Here is a 16,518-nt window from a genome sequence, read left to right as displayed (position 1 = left end):
GCGCTGCTGGTGATGTCGTGCAGTTGGCAAAAGGACTCGCGTCGGTCGTCTGCTGCCATACCCCATTAACGCCATATTTCGCCGCGCTGTCCCAACGGATACGTTCTTCGTATGTCCCATATTGATTTCTGGCGTTATTTCACGCAGTGTTGCTTGTCTGGCCATAGCCTTCGTGGCGAGAGGTAATGCCTCAAATTTGATATTCACGGCACGCTCTTGACACTGTGGATCTGGGAATATTGAATTCCTTAATGATTCCCCAAATGGAATCTCTCTTGCGTCTAGCTGTAACTACCATTCCGCGTTCAGTCTGTTAATTCCCACCGTACTGACTTAAGTACATCGGAAACCTTTTCGCGTGAATCACCTGAGTACAAATAACAGATCCGCCAATGCACTGCCATTTTATATCTCTTGTACGCGATACTACCTCCACCCGTGTATGTGCATATTGCTATCCCATGTCCTCCGTCACCTTAGTGTAATGTTTGGCCGTCAAAAACGGTGCCCATATTGAATGCATGTAATGTGTGTTAAAACGTGGAGATGTGCTCTATCCACTAATGTGCGTCTATTTTCTGTATGTCTTGCGTTTTCACGCACTCTTTTTCCGAAACACTAGAGGCATTTATGGATGACTCTATACATTCATCGACTCGCATACGAAGTAACCAACAACTATCCCTTTAACGAGTATCCTGCCGACCGTGGTGGCCGAGCGGTTCTAGGCGCTACAGTCTGGCACCGCGCGACCGCTATTGTCGCAGGTTCGAATCCTGCCTCGGGCACGGATGTGTGTGATGTCCTTAGTTTGGTTAGGTTTAAGTAGCTCTAAGTTCTATGGGACTCATGACCTCAGAAGTTAAGTCCCATAGTGCTCAGAGCCATTTGAACCATTTAACGAGTATCCTGAGTGAATCTCCAGAGCGAATATGGACATTAACGGGATGTACCCAGTAAGTATCGATCAATGAGAAGGATTGGGGGCAGTATGTGTGCACTGCATAGATGGTTAGAAATGCAATATAGGCTATGACTTGCATCGCAGATTCCTTCCAGCCAGGGGAATGATTAGACTGCATCCACCATGATGTGTCTCTCTTTGCGGATTTACGGCGTTCAACAGCGAAGTTATTAGCGTTACGTGAAAGTATGTTTAGCGTCCGTGTCGACGGTCTAGACGCAATGAGCCTTCGAACAGCGGTGTACTACGATGTTTTGCGTTAAACTGAACAAATCTGCTACCGAAACTTTTGATATGACCTGTGAGTCTTCCAAGAGCCTCAAGGCGAATGAAACGGTCCAAACAGTTTCGACGTCGTCCCTAAACACTGTTGAGGTTGTCGGTTCATGAAGACGGTAACAAGAGCTGACAGTGACCTGTTAGTGTGGCAGGGTCATATTTCTAACAAGGGAACCTCCCCATCGCACCCCCCTGAGATTTAGTTACAAGTTGCCACAGTGGATAGGCCTTGAAAAACTGAACACAGATCAATTGGGAAAACAGGAAGAAGTTGTGTGGAACTGTGAAAAAATAAGCAAAATATACAAACTGAGTACTCCATGGGCCACATAGGCAAGATCATGGACTGTGCGAGCTCAGTAGCGCCGTGGTCCCGTGGTAGCGTGAGCAGCGGTAGAACGAGAGGTCCTTGGTTCAAGTATTCACTCGAGTGAAAATTTTACTTACTTTATTTTTGCATATTTACTATCTGTCCGTTCGTTCATTGACGTCTCTGTTCACTGTAATAAGTTTAGTGTCTGTGTTTTGCGACCGCATCGCAAAACCGTGCGATTAGTAAGACGAAAGGGCGTGCCTCTCCAATGGGAACCGAAAACATTTGATCGCAAGGTCATAGGTCAACCGATTCCTCCACAGGAAAACACATCTTATATATTCTGTACGACACTGGTGACGGCATGTGCGTCACATGACAGGAATATGTTGTCGACCCACCTAACTTGTACACTTGGCGAATGGGTAAAAAGATTCTTCTACCTTGCCCGATTTAGGTTTTCTTGTGGATGTGATAATCACTCCCAAAAAAGTGATGAAAACATAAGAGTTTGTCACATAAATTGAAAATAAAAAATTAAACTTTTCACTCGATGGAAGATTTGAACCAAGGAACTTTCGTTCCACAGCTGCTCACGTTACCGCGAGACCACAGCGCTCCTGGTTTTCCAGTCTCCTTGATGTTGCCTATCTTTCCACGAACTACTCAGTTTGTATATTTTGCTTATTTTTTCACAGTTCCACACAACTTCTTCCTGTTTTCTCAATTGATCTGTGTTCAGTTTTTCAAGGCCTATCCACTGTGCCAACTTATAACTAAATCTGAGGGGGGTGCGATGGGGAGGTTCCCTTGTAAGAGCTTTAGCTCGCTGTACATGGATCTTCAATAAATTTCATTTTATGTCTTCCACCACGATCCTTATTGGACAAAACACTTTACATCGCTCATATGTCAGTTTCTTTAAATTCCGTTAAACGAAAATAGACGTTCAATATCGTAAAAATTTAGTACTTACGCATGTAGACGTAGACTAACAGTCCACGTAGCGGTAACGAGAGTACTCACCTGCAATATAAAGAAAAAATATGAGTCTATATCCAAAATTGGTTTCCTCAGACAATAAAGCTCAGAGAATAAAGGTATTTCTGATGGGCCCCTACTGGGACAATCAGAACACGTGTTAAGGCATCTATTCAGTCACGTACCGTAACTCTCTGGTAACAGTCACCTCTTCGAAAACTTCTCTAAGGCTCCATTCAACTTGAAGGCATGAACGGGGAGGAGTACAGTGCAGTTTCTGAGGAACTTTCAGCGTAGGCGATCAAATAGAACGCATCCGTAATAATGGGTTTCAGATTCCAGACCATGTAGCGAATGAAGCCCAAGTGAATTTCACGATTATTACATATTTCATACATCAGTACGATCATCCATTTCTAAGAAATAGAAATATTGTTACTCTAAAGGCACTATAGTTTTTATGTTCAAATGTTCAAATGTGTGTGAAATCTTATGGGACTTAACTGCTAAGGTCATCAGTCCCTAAGCTTACACACTACTTAACTAAATTATCCTAAGGACAAACACACACACCCATGCCCGAGGGAGGACTCGAACCTCCGCCGGAACCAGCCGCACAGTCCATGACTGCAGCGCCTGAGACCGCTCGGCTAATCCCGCGCGGCAGAGTTTTTATGAAGCGATGAGAAAGATTATCGTTCAGTAAGAGGTCTGTCGGTTAAATAAACCGAAACATAAAGTATCTATTTCTTAACTGTCTGTCTAAGTCAGTAAGAAGGCCGTATTATACCAATATAAATTATTTACCTCGGCAAAAAGTACACACGACAACTGCGAATGTAATCACTATTGCTGTTCTTACGTACTTGCGACTGACGTCGAGAAAACGTGACGAACTATTAATTTCACGGACTGCTCTGAACGAACGTCTAAGAACGCTATGTTTCCCACCAGGCGAAGTATTTTGGTAGTTAAGGTAACAGACTTATGTTTGGAAAGATCGAGGCTCTAATCCTAATTAAACCTCATTTACGTTTCCCGCGATTTATCACAGCCACTTCAAACGATGTAAAGTCACTTCCTTCGGAACTTAAGCGATTCTTTTTCTCCAACCAAGACAAATTTGATGTCGATGGAAAATTATCTGTGATTTTCTCTTCCTCCTTTGTTTCTACCGATTATAAACGTATAAATCATCACTGAGTCGCGTGATCTGCCGCAAATGGCAATCAGTTACGACTAATCATCTACATAAGCAGGTTACATAAGCAACTCCATGTAAGTGGAGGAGATGAAATCTCAGAACCCAAGAAGATTACAGCTACAGTCGGCTTTAACTAGGCATCAAATTACTTCAGACGTCTTTCTTGCACGCTGATTTATGGACAATTACGACGAAGCCACAACAGGCGCAAGGCGCCATCGTAAGGTGTCAGACAAATGTTTTAATATCAGCTGTTTCACTGGATGCTGCAAGCATGTTTAAGTTCGCTGGCTCCAACATCCACTAGCGTAGGTGTACAAAATAAACAACATTACGTATGGAACAAAACGCTTAGTGTCATTTAAGTTGAAAGTGACCCGCAACGTCCCATAGTTGTATTTTAGATTTATCTACAAGTGAGCCTCCGATGAATGTATCTACTACTAATGTTAGTACTTTTACCTCTTTTGTAAAACCACAAGCACGCTCGCGCGCGCACACATACATACCCATCCACCCACCCACCCACCCATCACACACATACACACACACACACACACACACACACACACACACACACACACACAAGTGGGTCTATACAAAGCATTAGCGTCACGGCAGCTCGGAAATATATACAGAGTGAACATTTATAAAACCGACAGACTGCAGGGGCAGAATCCTGTCGGGAAATGGAAGGAAAAAGGTCCATCCGGAAATGCATCGTTGCCACGGTAGAGGGCGCTGACGAATGGCAGTTCCTCTGGCCACCTGCCGTGAGTTCCTTGTGTGTTGATTGTCGCAGCGTGCTGTAAGCACCTTCTGGTAAAGGTCGTTCCGTAGATAAAGAGAACTATTGACAGAAATCCCATAATTGTGATGGTCAGGTGCAAAAACCATAGACAAAATCCTTTCTTAGAAGGAAATCCGCTGCTGATAATTCTGCACTCGTTACAAGTGACAGGGATAGTTGCGATTGTCATATCGGGTGCACAAATCGTACTTTGGCTTACAGCAAGTTGGCGGGCCACTTGCCTGGATCTTGTACTAGTATTTGTCTCAGTATCCTGTAGAACGCGGTCCTCCAAATCTGGCGTACGCACAGTCCGCTGCCTTATTGCGCGTTCGTCTGTCTGAAAGGATTCATGATTATACAAACGCTCAAAAAGGGCTTGAAATGTTGTGTGATGTGGGTGGTGTCTGTGAGGGTACTTGTTTCGTTATAGCCGACCTGCCTTTCGATATTTTCCATCTACGTGGTCGTACAGAAACACCATCTCGGCTTGTTCCCAACATAAATACCGGATCATTCTGGTGCTTACGTTACGCTGAGTCAATCACTTAACCTGCAACTGAACTACACCTGTCAGTACAGACTGAACGTTTTGCGTCCAGGTGTCCGTACTTCAACATAGAAGACACGAAGATGACGTAGGGCCACAGAAAATAGTAATAATGTATAGCTATACGTACAGTATAAAACGTAGTTAATAGGGAATACAGATACAGGAAAGTACACCGTATTAGAAGCAAAAAGGATCAGGTAAACTTTGATCCGCAAACAAAGTGCTTGTGAGGTAAATGCTAAAGTGCGTTTACAAGTCGTCGCCCTCTTCATAACGGAATATTGCCCCCAGTAGTACAAATGAATTTTGAAATATAAACTTTCCGATTAAGTCCCCATCTAATTGGGCTCGAATTTTACCTATGGCCTTCCTTAAAGATAAATACGTACAATGCTGCTTTAACACGTTACGTGTTGCAATTTACTGTGCACCCGTTCCTGTTAAAGGAGGTGCGCCTCGAGGCGAACCCGCATTTTGATAAAATACTGCTCTCGTCTCTGAAGTGCGCTACGAATTCTTTAACATAACCCTGGAACATCTCGTAAATTTTTGACAAGACAATTCTTTGCTCGATTTTTTTAACCGTATCAATGGGACTGGTGTACAATTAGCTTTAGAAATGACCCCATAAAGAAAAATATACCGGGCGAGGTGGCGCCGTGGTTAGAACACTGGACTCGCATCCGGGCGGACGATGGTTCAATCTCGCGTCCAGCCATTCTGATTTAGGTTTTCCGTGATTTCCCTAAATCGGTCCAGGCAAATGCCGGGATGGTTCCTTGAAAGAGCACGGTCGATTTCCTTCCCCATCCTTCCTTGATCCGATGAGACCGATAGCCTCGCTGTTTGATCTCCTCCACCAAATCAACCCAACCTAACAGAAAAATGCCGAAGACTGATGCCAGTCCGCGCTGGAGGCCAAGGTAAGTGTCCCGATCTACCTTTCCATTTTGGACCATAATGGCGCGTTACATGTCCTTTGCATCAGCCACACTGTGTTATGGTGTCCCATCGTAAATCTACCATATTCTCGCGTCATGGAGAATGATGAAATTTTTACCCAGTTAGATGGAGACGTAAAGGCTGACATTTAAAATACCTTTTTACCAATCAGTACAACGATTCATTCGCAGGTCAGTGGCTACACATACGCTGTTATCTCGTAAACGGCTCTCTTAGTGACTCATGTTTTTTTTTTTTTTTCTGCAACGTTTAAATGCTTCTGTTGCTGTGTGCTTTCGGCCACTGAAGGTTTTGCTGCTAACTATGATACACCCTACAGTGCAAAATCACAGTATGTAATGTCAATGGGACGGGCTACTTCATTACAAGTCTCCTGTAACCAACTACGGCTGAAAAATTTTTTAGGGGTACAACCCCGGAAAGGACGAATACCAGAAACAAAATGAAAAAAATAAAAAATAATAGAAAAACGTAAATGACCGCAGGCATCCCAACTCTAGAAGTGAAGCACAACTTCTCAGACTCAAATCGAGAAATTATCCGAACAAGTGAAGTACCTGCATCATCACCTTCCGCTTGCCGAATGTAATTGTCGCGATTCGAGAAATGTCCAGAAACTAAATAACCCAGTTGTTGGTTTCCAATTAAGGGCGAGTGTTGCACCTTGGAATACTTTAAAGTCTTTCGCCTCTAGCCAGCCTTGTTACAGAAATTTAATATATTTTATTATTCCAAGCTGAAATGATATAATTTTTTATTTCCTGCGATCTTTTTCTGAAATTACAAACAAACAAAAAATGTAAATAAGTGTATGGCATCGTTGGCCGGATGGCTCCTATTGGTGAAGTTCGGCCGCCAAGTGCAAGTCTTGTTTCATATGACGCCACTTTGTGCGACTTGCGAGCCGGTGGTGAGGATGAAATGATCATGAGAACAACACAACACAGAGTCCCCGAGGGGAGAAAATCTCCAAGCTAGCCGGGAATCGAACCCGGGCCGGCTTGCATGGAAGACGAGGACGCTACCACGCAGCTAAGCAGGCGGAGATTACAAAACTTACACTGTAGAATTCTGGTTTCTCCTAAATTAAACACATTGTTCACGATACAATGTGGGCCCATACCTAGAAACATTTAACAATATATTGAAACTTAAAAGTGTTGCAATCGAAAATACCTTCCTCGTATTGTGTTTTAGCGTGATGGCTCCATGCCATTTGCTTCAGTGCGGATGCTCTAATATGGTTCGAACTCCTACGGGAATCAAAAATTTCGGAGTGAGGGGGGGGGGGGCGGGGGGGGGGGGGGGAGGGGGAGGGGGTTAACGGACGAGGGACGCTGAAACTGCAGCGTGCTGTAATTTGGAAATTTGGCTCGGTCAGGGACTGTGTCCGGATGGCTGAAACAGTTAGCTCAACCGGTCATGGGAAGCAGTAAATCGAGCTTCGAGTCCCGTTCCGGCACAAATTATCAACTTTGGCCATACGTTCCCACAATGCCCCTTGCGGCTGGTAGTCACTGGTTTCCCACCAACACTTTCCCTTTCCTTCCCATACCTTTGTTTATTATAAAAAGTTAAATACATTTTGAAACAGAAAATATTTAAGAATAGTGCAAAGTGTCCATATTCAAGAGAGGTAAAATTGTTAAGACATTAAGTAAACTCAGTTTAGTTGCAAATATCATATTTCCCATGGTTACAAGGTGGCGCACGACAGAACAAGTGTAACTTAATCTCCACACATTATATAACTAGTTTTAAAAATATAAGCGTTTTCCTCGCCATGAAATTCTATAACTGAGGTATCAACATATTCTCCAAATAGCTTTATTGTATTATGCAGCACTTAAATGTACATAGCTAAATATATCTACAAATACTGCACAAAATACAATTTCATGTCTCGCAACAACAAAAGCAATAGAAAATACTGGAAGTTGCTTATGGCGACTTCTAGAGATCATACCTTCATGTGATCTTAAAACTGGTCACTAGGTTCAAACACCAACCAGGAAACATCAAATTTTGCCGTCCTCCAGGGACCCCTGCAGCCACACTGCGTAGCCGCGCGGTCTGGGCGTCTTGTCACGGTCTACGCAGCTACCCTCCCCCCCTCCCCCCCCACCTCCCCCGCCACCCTCCCCCCATGTCGGAGGTTCGAGCCCTCCCTCGGGCATAGGTGTGTGTGTTGTCCATAGCGTAAGTTAAAGTTAGATTAAGCAGCGTGTAAGCTTAGAAACCGATGACCTAAGCAGTTTGGTCCCATAAGAACTTACAACAAATTTACATATGCAAAACGTCGTTTGCCCTGCCCGAAGTTACCAGCACGCTTAATGAACTGGAAATTGGAAATTTTGTATTCGAAAATAGTGATAACAACAACCTAAGAACGGAGCGTGTCAAACCAATAACGATAAAAGTATTTTCACGAAAATACACATATCAAAAGAGTTTTGCATCACCTAGGTTCCGAGAGTTCCGGAACCTGTACAGAAAATCGGAATAGAGATCAACATAAACACCATTTCAGACCTTTTTATTGCTCATGAAAACCACACATTGCATGTTGTACCACCATACAGCGTGACCTTCAGTGGTGTTGGTCCAGATTGCTATACACACCGGTACCTATAATACCCAACAGCATGTCCTCTTGAGCCGACCGGGGTGGCCGAGCGGTTCTAGGCTCTACACTTGTAAGGTGTCAGGCAAATCCAACACCTTCCATGAAAACCCTGACATGATAAGCAAATCCAGTGGTATGTCACATAGCTCCGAATAAATCGTCACATTAAATTAACCAAAGTAATACGAGTAACGAGTGAGCAAATGGAATACCACAGACCAACACAACAATGCCTAAATGCATGTCATACCTTCCCACCGTGAGACAGACGCAGTTCCGAGGGGAGAAACGAGAACAGAAGCCGAGAGCAGAACCGTGTTAAGCGAGAAGGCCCTACTATAAGGGACGGACACCTACGTTTCCAGCTAACCGCTAGGACCACCCCCCAGCCCATGTTAAAAGCTAGAGCCCTTCAGAAGAACAGTATAGATATTACGATAACACTAAAAGGACCACACCAGCTGCAAGTTTTAGCGTGAGACTTTTCGCGTCTCTGTTATGTTGCAAACTTTAAAAACATTGCCCCACCACGAAAAGTATAACATTTCTCATTGGATAGACAGAATTTTTGTAGGCGGAGCTTAAGTTTAACATTGAGACCCTGATTGGTCAGATGAAAACACAGCCAGATAGTTTTTTTTTTTTTAAACCAACTTCGGTAAATTGTAGTAAGGAGAAGTTAGGACGGAGAGTTGCTTCCGAGACGGCGAGGTGAGCGGAGCTGTGCTGCCTGCCACCCCCTGACGAACACCGACAAGGTAATGAACGCACGCGATGCCGCATAATAGCGCATAAAGCTTCACTCAGAACTGCAGAAGTCTCATCTGTTACACCCCCTTTTTTGCGTAATACTAGTGTCGATCGTCAACATCAGCCACTGTAATTGACGACAAGTTAGATAAGTAATTAATGATAATTGAGGGTCACTGTAGACCACTTTGATAGTTTTCTCTTTTGTGAAACTTAATTTAAACCTAGATTATAGATGTGATATGGCATAGGTCGTCCTCCGATCCATTGTAGAAATGGTTCAAATGGCTCTGAGCACTATGGGACTCAACTGCTGAGGTCATTAGTCCCCTAGAACTTAGAACTAGTTAAACCTAACTAACCTAAGGACATCACAAACATCCATGCCCGAGGCAGGATTCGAACCTGCGACCGTAGCGGTCTTGCGGTCCCAGACTGCAGCGCCTTTAACCGCACGGCCACTTCGGCCGGCGATCCATTGTAGAACTTGGAAACCCATTCAGGAAATATTCGTTCACATTTTTGTTGAACGCAGTTGGTTTTTACCATCCTGTATTAAAACATTTCCTTTTATCAATAGTGCAATTTATAAACAATGTTTTGTGAGTAGAATAAAATTTCCAATGGTAAACTTAACTGCTTTTTCGACGTTATTTTACCAGCTAACTAAAAATAGGAAAGCCTTGAACCCCTTCCACTAAATTTAGTTAGTATTAAGATTCTTTTACAGGGAGTGCAGTGGAGCTGACGCTGAAATCATTAAGTATTCGGTTATATCATTGCTAGTCTCACTGAACTCTTCTGAACTCTACATGTCATGTGTGGTCTGACGTCTCCTTACCAGCAACAGGTCCCAGGTTCAAACTAGTCAATTCCCTAAAAAACACGCTCAGAGCGCGAAAGTGGTAGAGAGACAGGATATAGAACAAACAGACACCACGCAGAATGTTAGACAGTCTGGAATCGCGCGACCGCAACGGTCGCACGTTTGAATCCTGTCTCCGGCATGGATGTTTGTGATGTCCTTAGGTTAGTTACGTTTAAGTAGTTCTAAGTTCTAGGGGACTGATGACCTCAGAAGTTAAGTCCCATAGTGCTCAGAGCCATTTGAACCATGTCCTCTTGCACTGATGCATGCCTGTATTTGTCGTGGCATACTATCCACATCAAGGAACTTGGTCCAGATTGACCCACTCGTCAACGGCGATTCGGCGTAGATCGCTTAAAGTGGTTAGTGGGTCACGTCTCCCACAAACAGCCATTTTCAGTCTATCACAGGCGTGTTCGACAGGGCTCATGTCTGGAGAACATGATGGTCACTCTAGTCGAGCGATGTCATTGTCTTGAAGGAAGTCATTCACAAGATGTGCACGATGGGGGCGCGAATTGTCGTTCATGAAGACGAATGCCTCGCTAATATGCTGCCGATATAGTTGCACTATCGGTGGGAGGACGACATTCACGTATCGTACAGCCGTTGCGGCGCCTTCCATGACCTCCAGCGCCTTACGTCGGCCCCACAGAACGCCACCCCAAAACAGCAGGGAACCTCCACTTTGCTGAATTCGCTGGACAGTGTGTCCAAGGCGTTCAGCCTGACCGCGTTGCCTCCAAACACATCTCCGACTGTTGTCTGGTTGAAGGCATATGAGACACTCATCGGTGAATCCTGAGCGATCGACTCGGCATGTTTTAGGGCCCATCTGTACCGCGCTGCATGGTGTCGTAGCTGCAAAGATGGACCTCGCCATGGACGTCGGGAGTGAAGATGCGCATCATGCAGCCTACTGCGCACAGTTTGAGTGGTTGCGCGAAAAGCATTATTCATCATGGTGGCGTTGCTGTCAGGTTTCCTCCGAGCCATAATCCGTAGGTTGGAGTCATCCACTGCAGTAGTCGGCCTGAGCGAGGCATAGCATCGACAGTCGTTGTCTCTCTGTGTCTCCTGCATTTCTGAACAACATCGCTTTGGTTCAGTCCGAGACGCCTGGACACTTGCCTTGTTCCCTTCCTGGCACAAAGTAACAACGCGGACACGATCGAACCGCTGTATTGACCGTCTAGGCATAGTTTCACTACAGACAACACGAGCCGTGTACCTCCTTCCTGCTGAAATGACTGGAACTGATTGGCTGTAAGACTCCCTCCCAGTAGTAGGCGCTGCTCATGCATGATTGTTTACATCTTTGGGCGGGTTTAGCGACATCTCTGAACGGTCAAAGGACTGTGTCTATGATACAATATCAACAGTAAACGTCTATCTTCAGGAGTTCTGGAAACTGGGGTGATGCACAACTGTTTATGATGTGTGTAATACCATAAAGGTGCTTGCTGTATTTAATGACATTAGCTTTCGTAAAGATATGAAGTTGTTTCATATACAACAGTATCAAATCAATTAGAAGACTGACGACCTAACAGTGGGTAAGGGATTTCAGAGACTAGATCCGTGTACATGTCTGTCATTCTTAATCTTTTGTCAATATGGTTAAGAAATTAATAGAAGTGCATCGACAAACTAGCCGAAGAGAAACTGTGGCTAAAGAATTCAGTTTCCCTATTATGAAATTCTCTGACAGTTAAAAGTCTGTTAGATAAATTTCCAGTTCTTCTCGTAAATTGTGCATTTTGCTCTTTATTTGGTTATGGAGAATACTAGGATTTTTCTCTATTTTGTCCACGTGTGTGTGCTTATTGCTGCTTTGATGAAATGGTTCAAACTAAATATATGAAGATATTCGTGACACTTTACTTTTTTTTATTTGAGACCTTTCCTGAACCCCCATCTGGAGAAAATTTTCCGCAGGGAACCCTGTGTACATCGCTGTTGCCTTTCGTTACGTGATTGTGCTCAGTTGGGTATTAGCTGTTGTTCTAATTTCTTATCAGTGTAAATCCTTAGTGTAAGACAGAAGCATTTTTTTTTTCATTACAATGAAATCAACCACATAAATGATGTATTCTGGAATAATTTAAAAATAAGGAAGTATTCATGATTTTTAATTTGTAAGTAATCTTCCTTCTCAGAAACAAAGAGTTCCGTTTTCACTATAAACATAGACACACATCTTCAGGTATATACGTTGACTTTTAAAATTTACTTTTCTGTTTTTAAACTATGTTCAGTATGAAACTTCCTGGCAGATTAAAACTGTGTGTCGGACCGAGACTCGAACTCTGGACCTTTGCCTTTCGCGGGCAAATGCTCTACCAAGCATGACTCAAGTCCCGTCCTCACAGCTTTACTTCTGCCAGTACCTCGTTTCCTACCTTCCAAACTTTACAGAAGCTCTCCTGGTTCGCAGGAGAGCTTCTGTAAAGTTTGGAAGGTAATAGATGAGGTACTGGCAGAAGTAAAGCTGTGAGGACGAGGCGTGAGTCGTGCTTGGGTAGCTCAGTTGGTAGAGCACTTGCCCGCGAAAGGCAAAGGTCCCGAGTTAGTCTCGGTCCGGCACACAGTTTTAATCTGCCAGGAAGTTTCATATCAGCGCACACTCCGCTGCAGAGTGAAAATCTCAGTCTATGTTCAGTATAATTTAATGGTGGCACAGAGTCGGTGCCACATATCGAAATACGTTACTAAAAAAATGTATTTCGTTGGTTATGTTGAATTGCAGTATTTTTGACCAGATGAGCTGCGTGCAGAGGAAGATACTGTTACGACGTAAAGTCAAGCGCCGGCACTCCGGCCAGGTACGATAGAGCAGACAGGGCTGTGAAAAGACGTCAGACAATCGCACGCTGACTCATCTCCAGGGCGACAACGCGAAAGCAGAGGCTCCTATGCGAAGAGAACGTAAGCGCCGCGCCCGACTTGTCGCGACCCAGTTGAAGAGTAGCTTCAAGATTAGAGAGTTATATAGCAGCAACTACACTAGTTACTTTGCTTGTACAATCTATGTAACACGGACTTGGGAATTATTTATACTGAAGAACATTGCTTATTTTGTATGTCGTTCTTTGCTTGCGACTCATCTGTGTAATGGACAAAGTTAAGTATTGTAATCTTTTCCTTTTGTAATAAAACTCATCAATACGATTTGTTTGGGAGTTGTCTGGCGATCCGAGAAAGCAGGTTTCCTAGACATCCCATATTTGACGACTAGGCTGGATTTAACAGATACCATTGCAAAGACAGCATACACAGTGGAAATCATTGGAAAGAGACCCAATGGACGGCCAAGACAGCGATAAACCGACACTCGGCGCAACGACCTGAATGGTGTTAATCTTCATCTAGACATGGCCCACGATCGAACAAAACAGAGACAGTGAGTCCACTCAGCGGACCCTGCCAACAGGCGGAACAAACGCTGAAGAAAAAGAAAAAAAATCACTACTTTCGACCATCTACCCTTTTGATATTCCAGAGTTTGAACATATTTCCTTTACTTTCCAGAAGACTTGATAGTGTAAACTTCACTATCAAATACGCCCTTTATAGATTTTGTCATGACATGAAGATTGCAGTCCTCATTAATAGTTTCAGTTACTAAACAATCATCCTCAAGTAATAAAAACTTAGTTATTACAGGTGACGTATCCACAGCAGTGTATCTCCATGTTATGTCCCTCCAATTCATGGCATATGTTACCTTTTTTTTTGTGTTCCATACTTTGACCATGTCAGGCTTCGTAAGATTTATCCTTTATGGTTCACCTGAAATTATTTTTACTCGATAGAACTACCACTCACCTTTTTCGGGAAAAGCTGACTACTGTATAACCAGGCATGTTCGCTTTATGGTGATGATCTTCACCGTTGGAAACCGACAATGGTGTAAATGACTAAGTGTCCAGTTTGCTATACGTGCTCGACAAACATATTTAACAAGGCCAGGGAGTCTCATATGTCGTTCATTATTGCGTGATGAAGAAAAAGGTACCAGGAGATGAAGATGCTTCAGTATCTTAAGGCAGTGTAATACAAAACGACCTTCCAACATCGTTTACAAAATGTCATAATTTCGCAAAATAAGAACAGTGCTGTTATTATTCTCTATCACAAGGAAGCTGACAGACACAAATAATACCTACCTATGCTCACTCCGTAAGGTACAATATATTCAATAAACCCCAAAAGCATGAAAAAAGACACTGGATTTTAATCTAGCAATGGAACAAGCTGGGTCTATAATTGGATGCTGCACAATGGAACATTCACAAACCGCGAATGAAATGATAGAATCTGTCAGCGATAATGAATTACCACTTTGTTTGGGATTCATAAATGTTTGAGAAAGTTCATGACTCAATTTCAGAAAAATAGGTGCATAAAAAACTCACCAGAATTCTGCCGCCTGCTTTCCCGTAAATTATTTGAACATTCTACACACTTGGAGAAACTCAAGGTTAACGACAAAATCAGTACTTTCAGCCCTTGAGAAACCAAATCACGCTATGTCAATACACTGAGGAATATATCGGTCAAAGACTTCATCTGTGTAACGGGAAATTTGGAAATTAAAAATTGAAACAGGTGCCAGACAAGGAGATGTCGCATTACTGTAAATATACGCAGAACCACGTTAATTTTACTGAATTCACAAGTTCCGATTTATCGTGATGAGATATGGACTGAGTCTTCCTTAGCGAACAATGTCAGATACACGTTGAGAACCAATGGAAGAGGCAGAAGGCAAACAAGCTAATCAGGGACAGACTGGAGTAGAGTAATAAAAATGAAATGGAACTGAGTGGGGCATTTACCAGAGAAATGGAAGGTAAATGCTTCAATGAAGTTGTTTGCTGGATTCCTTTGAAATGAGAAAGTATTAGGATCCCTGTCTAATGGAAGATGGGTAAATGAAATTAGGGAAAAAAATGGAAATGTCGAGACGAGATCTTCATCCAGCAGCGGATGTCAATCGGCTGAATGTGATGGGAAGAAGTGGACGTCATCGACATTCATGGTTTCAGCATTCTCTCTGACGTCTGACGTCAAGTTGTCCATCAAGAAAGCGAGTGCGCAAAATATTTAACCAAGGGAGAACGTTTCTCCCAATGAACAGCTATGTTTCAATAAGCACATAATGGAAAATCAAGCGAGCAGCACAGTACAAGAAAAGGAAGGAAAACTTTACCTGTGAAGGGCTTGCCCGCTCTTCGGATCAGCTGGTCTAAGTTTTTCTGCTTGCCTGCGCCTGAATTCCTGAAGAAGACGGGAATCCTTTGCAGATTCATTCATTGTGGACTTGTTGTGGACCTTTCGGATGTAAGGTTTCCGATGTGGAAGGTGCGTAGGTTCGAAGGTCTTCTGTCGTAAAATATCAATGAAAACGGATTACATAACTTTCAGTTTTTCAGTAAAGCACTCGGAAATGCGACCGCGACACAAATATTATACGGTGGAAGAAGTTTACAAAAGAATACAAAGGCCCTTCAGAACGATCGCAGTAGACCGCGGTGGATGGCTAGCGTACCATCCGAAGACTGTGCGATAGCAGACTGCCAGCGAGTGCAATGATCGCTGATCCTGTAAACCAGTCAGAGCAACCTACTTCAGAAAGTGGAAAGTGATGTTCGATTTCGTAAAATGTAACACCGTCTTATCGCCTTTGGTGGAGCGATACGGGCTATCTAGATTGGTGTGGCCAAGTAGCGGAACGACATTTATCAGCGTCGTAAGGGGAAAAAAGAAACAAAGAACGGGATGGCGTGGATGGAAACAGACGATAAACTCGTTGCTTTTGAGGCCACGTCTCTTACTGAGTAACTGACAAGTGTGAAAAAATGTAGAACATAGCGAAATGGCTTACAGAATCGCTTGGACATGAACGGTTTCCACGAAACAACGGTTTTGGGTTTGTGCGATTACAGTTTATATGAGGCGCTGAGGACTGTGGGGGACTGAAGTACACCATCGTCGATTATGAGACTGTAGCATGCATGTGTGTCCCTGACACCTCTTAATCTTACGGTGAACCACCTTTGGAGCGCTGTACCAATACACTCTATACATGAACATAATTGAAAACCTGTCTCACCGATTTCTCTGCCTTTCACTTGCATAAGAGCCAAAGCAAAAATTTTCACTGTTGTTGAAATGCTCACTGGCTGTACTGACGCCTATTTCTTCATAAAAGGTTTCGGGTT

The sequence above is a fragment of the Schistocerca nitens genome, chromosome 6 (assembly GCF_023898315.1).
Source record: "Schistocerca nitens isolate TAMUIC-IGC-003100 chromosome 6, iqSchNite1.1, whole genome shotgun sequence".
NCBI classification, from domain to species: Eukaryota; Metazoa; Arthropoda; class Insecta; order Orthoptera; family Acrididae; genus Schistocerca; species Schistocerca nitens.
The sequence above is the reverse complement of the archived record's forward strand: the minus strand, read 5'-3'. Positions refer to the sequence as shown.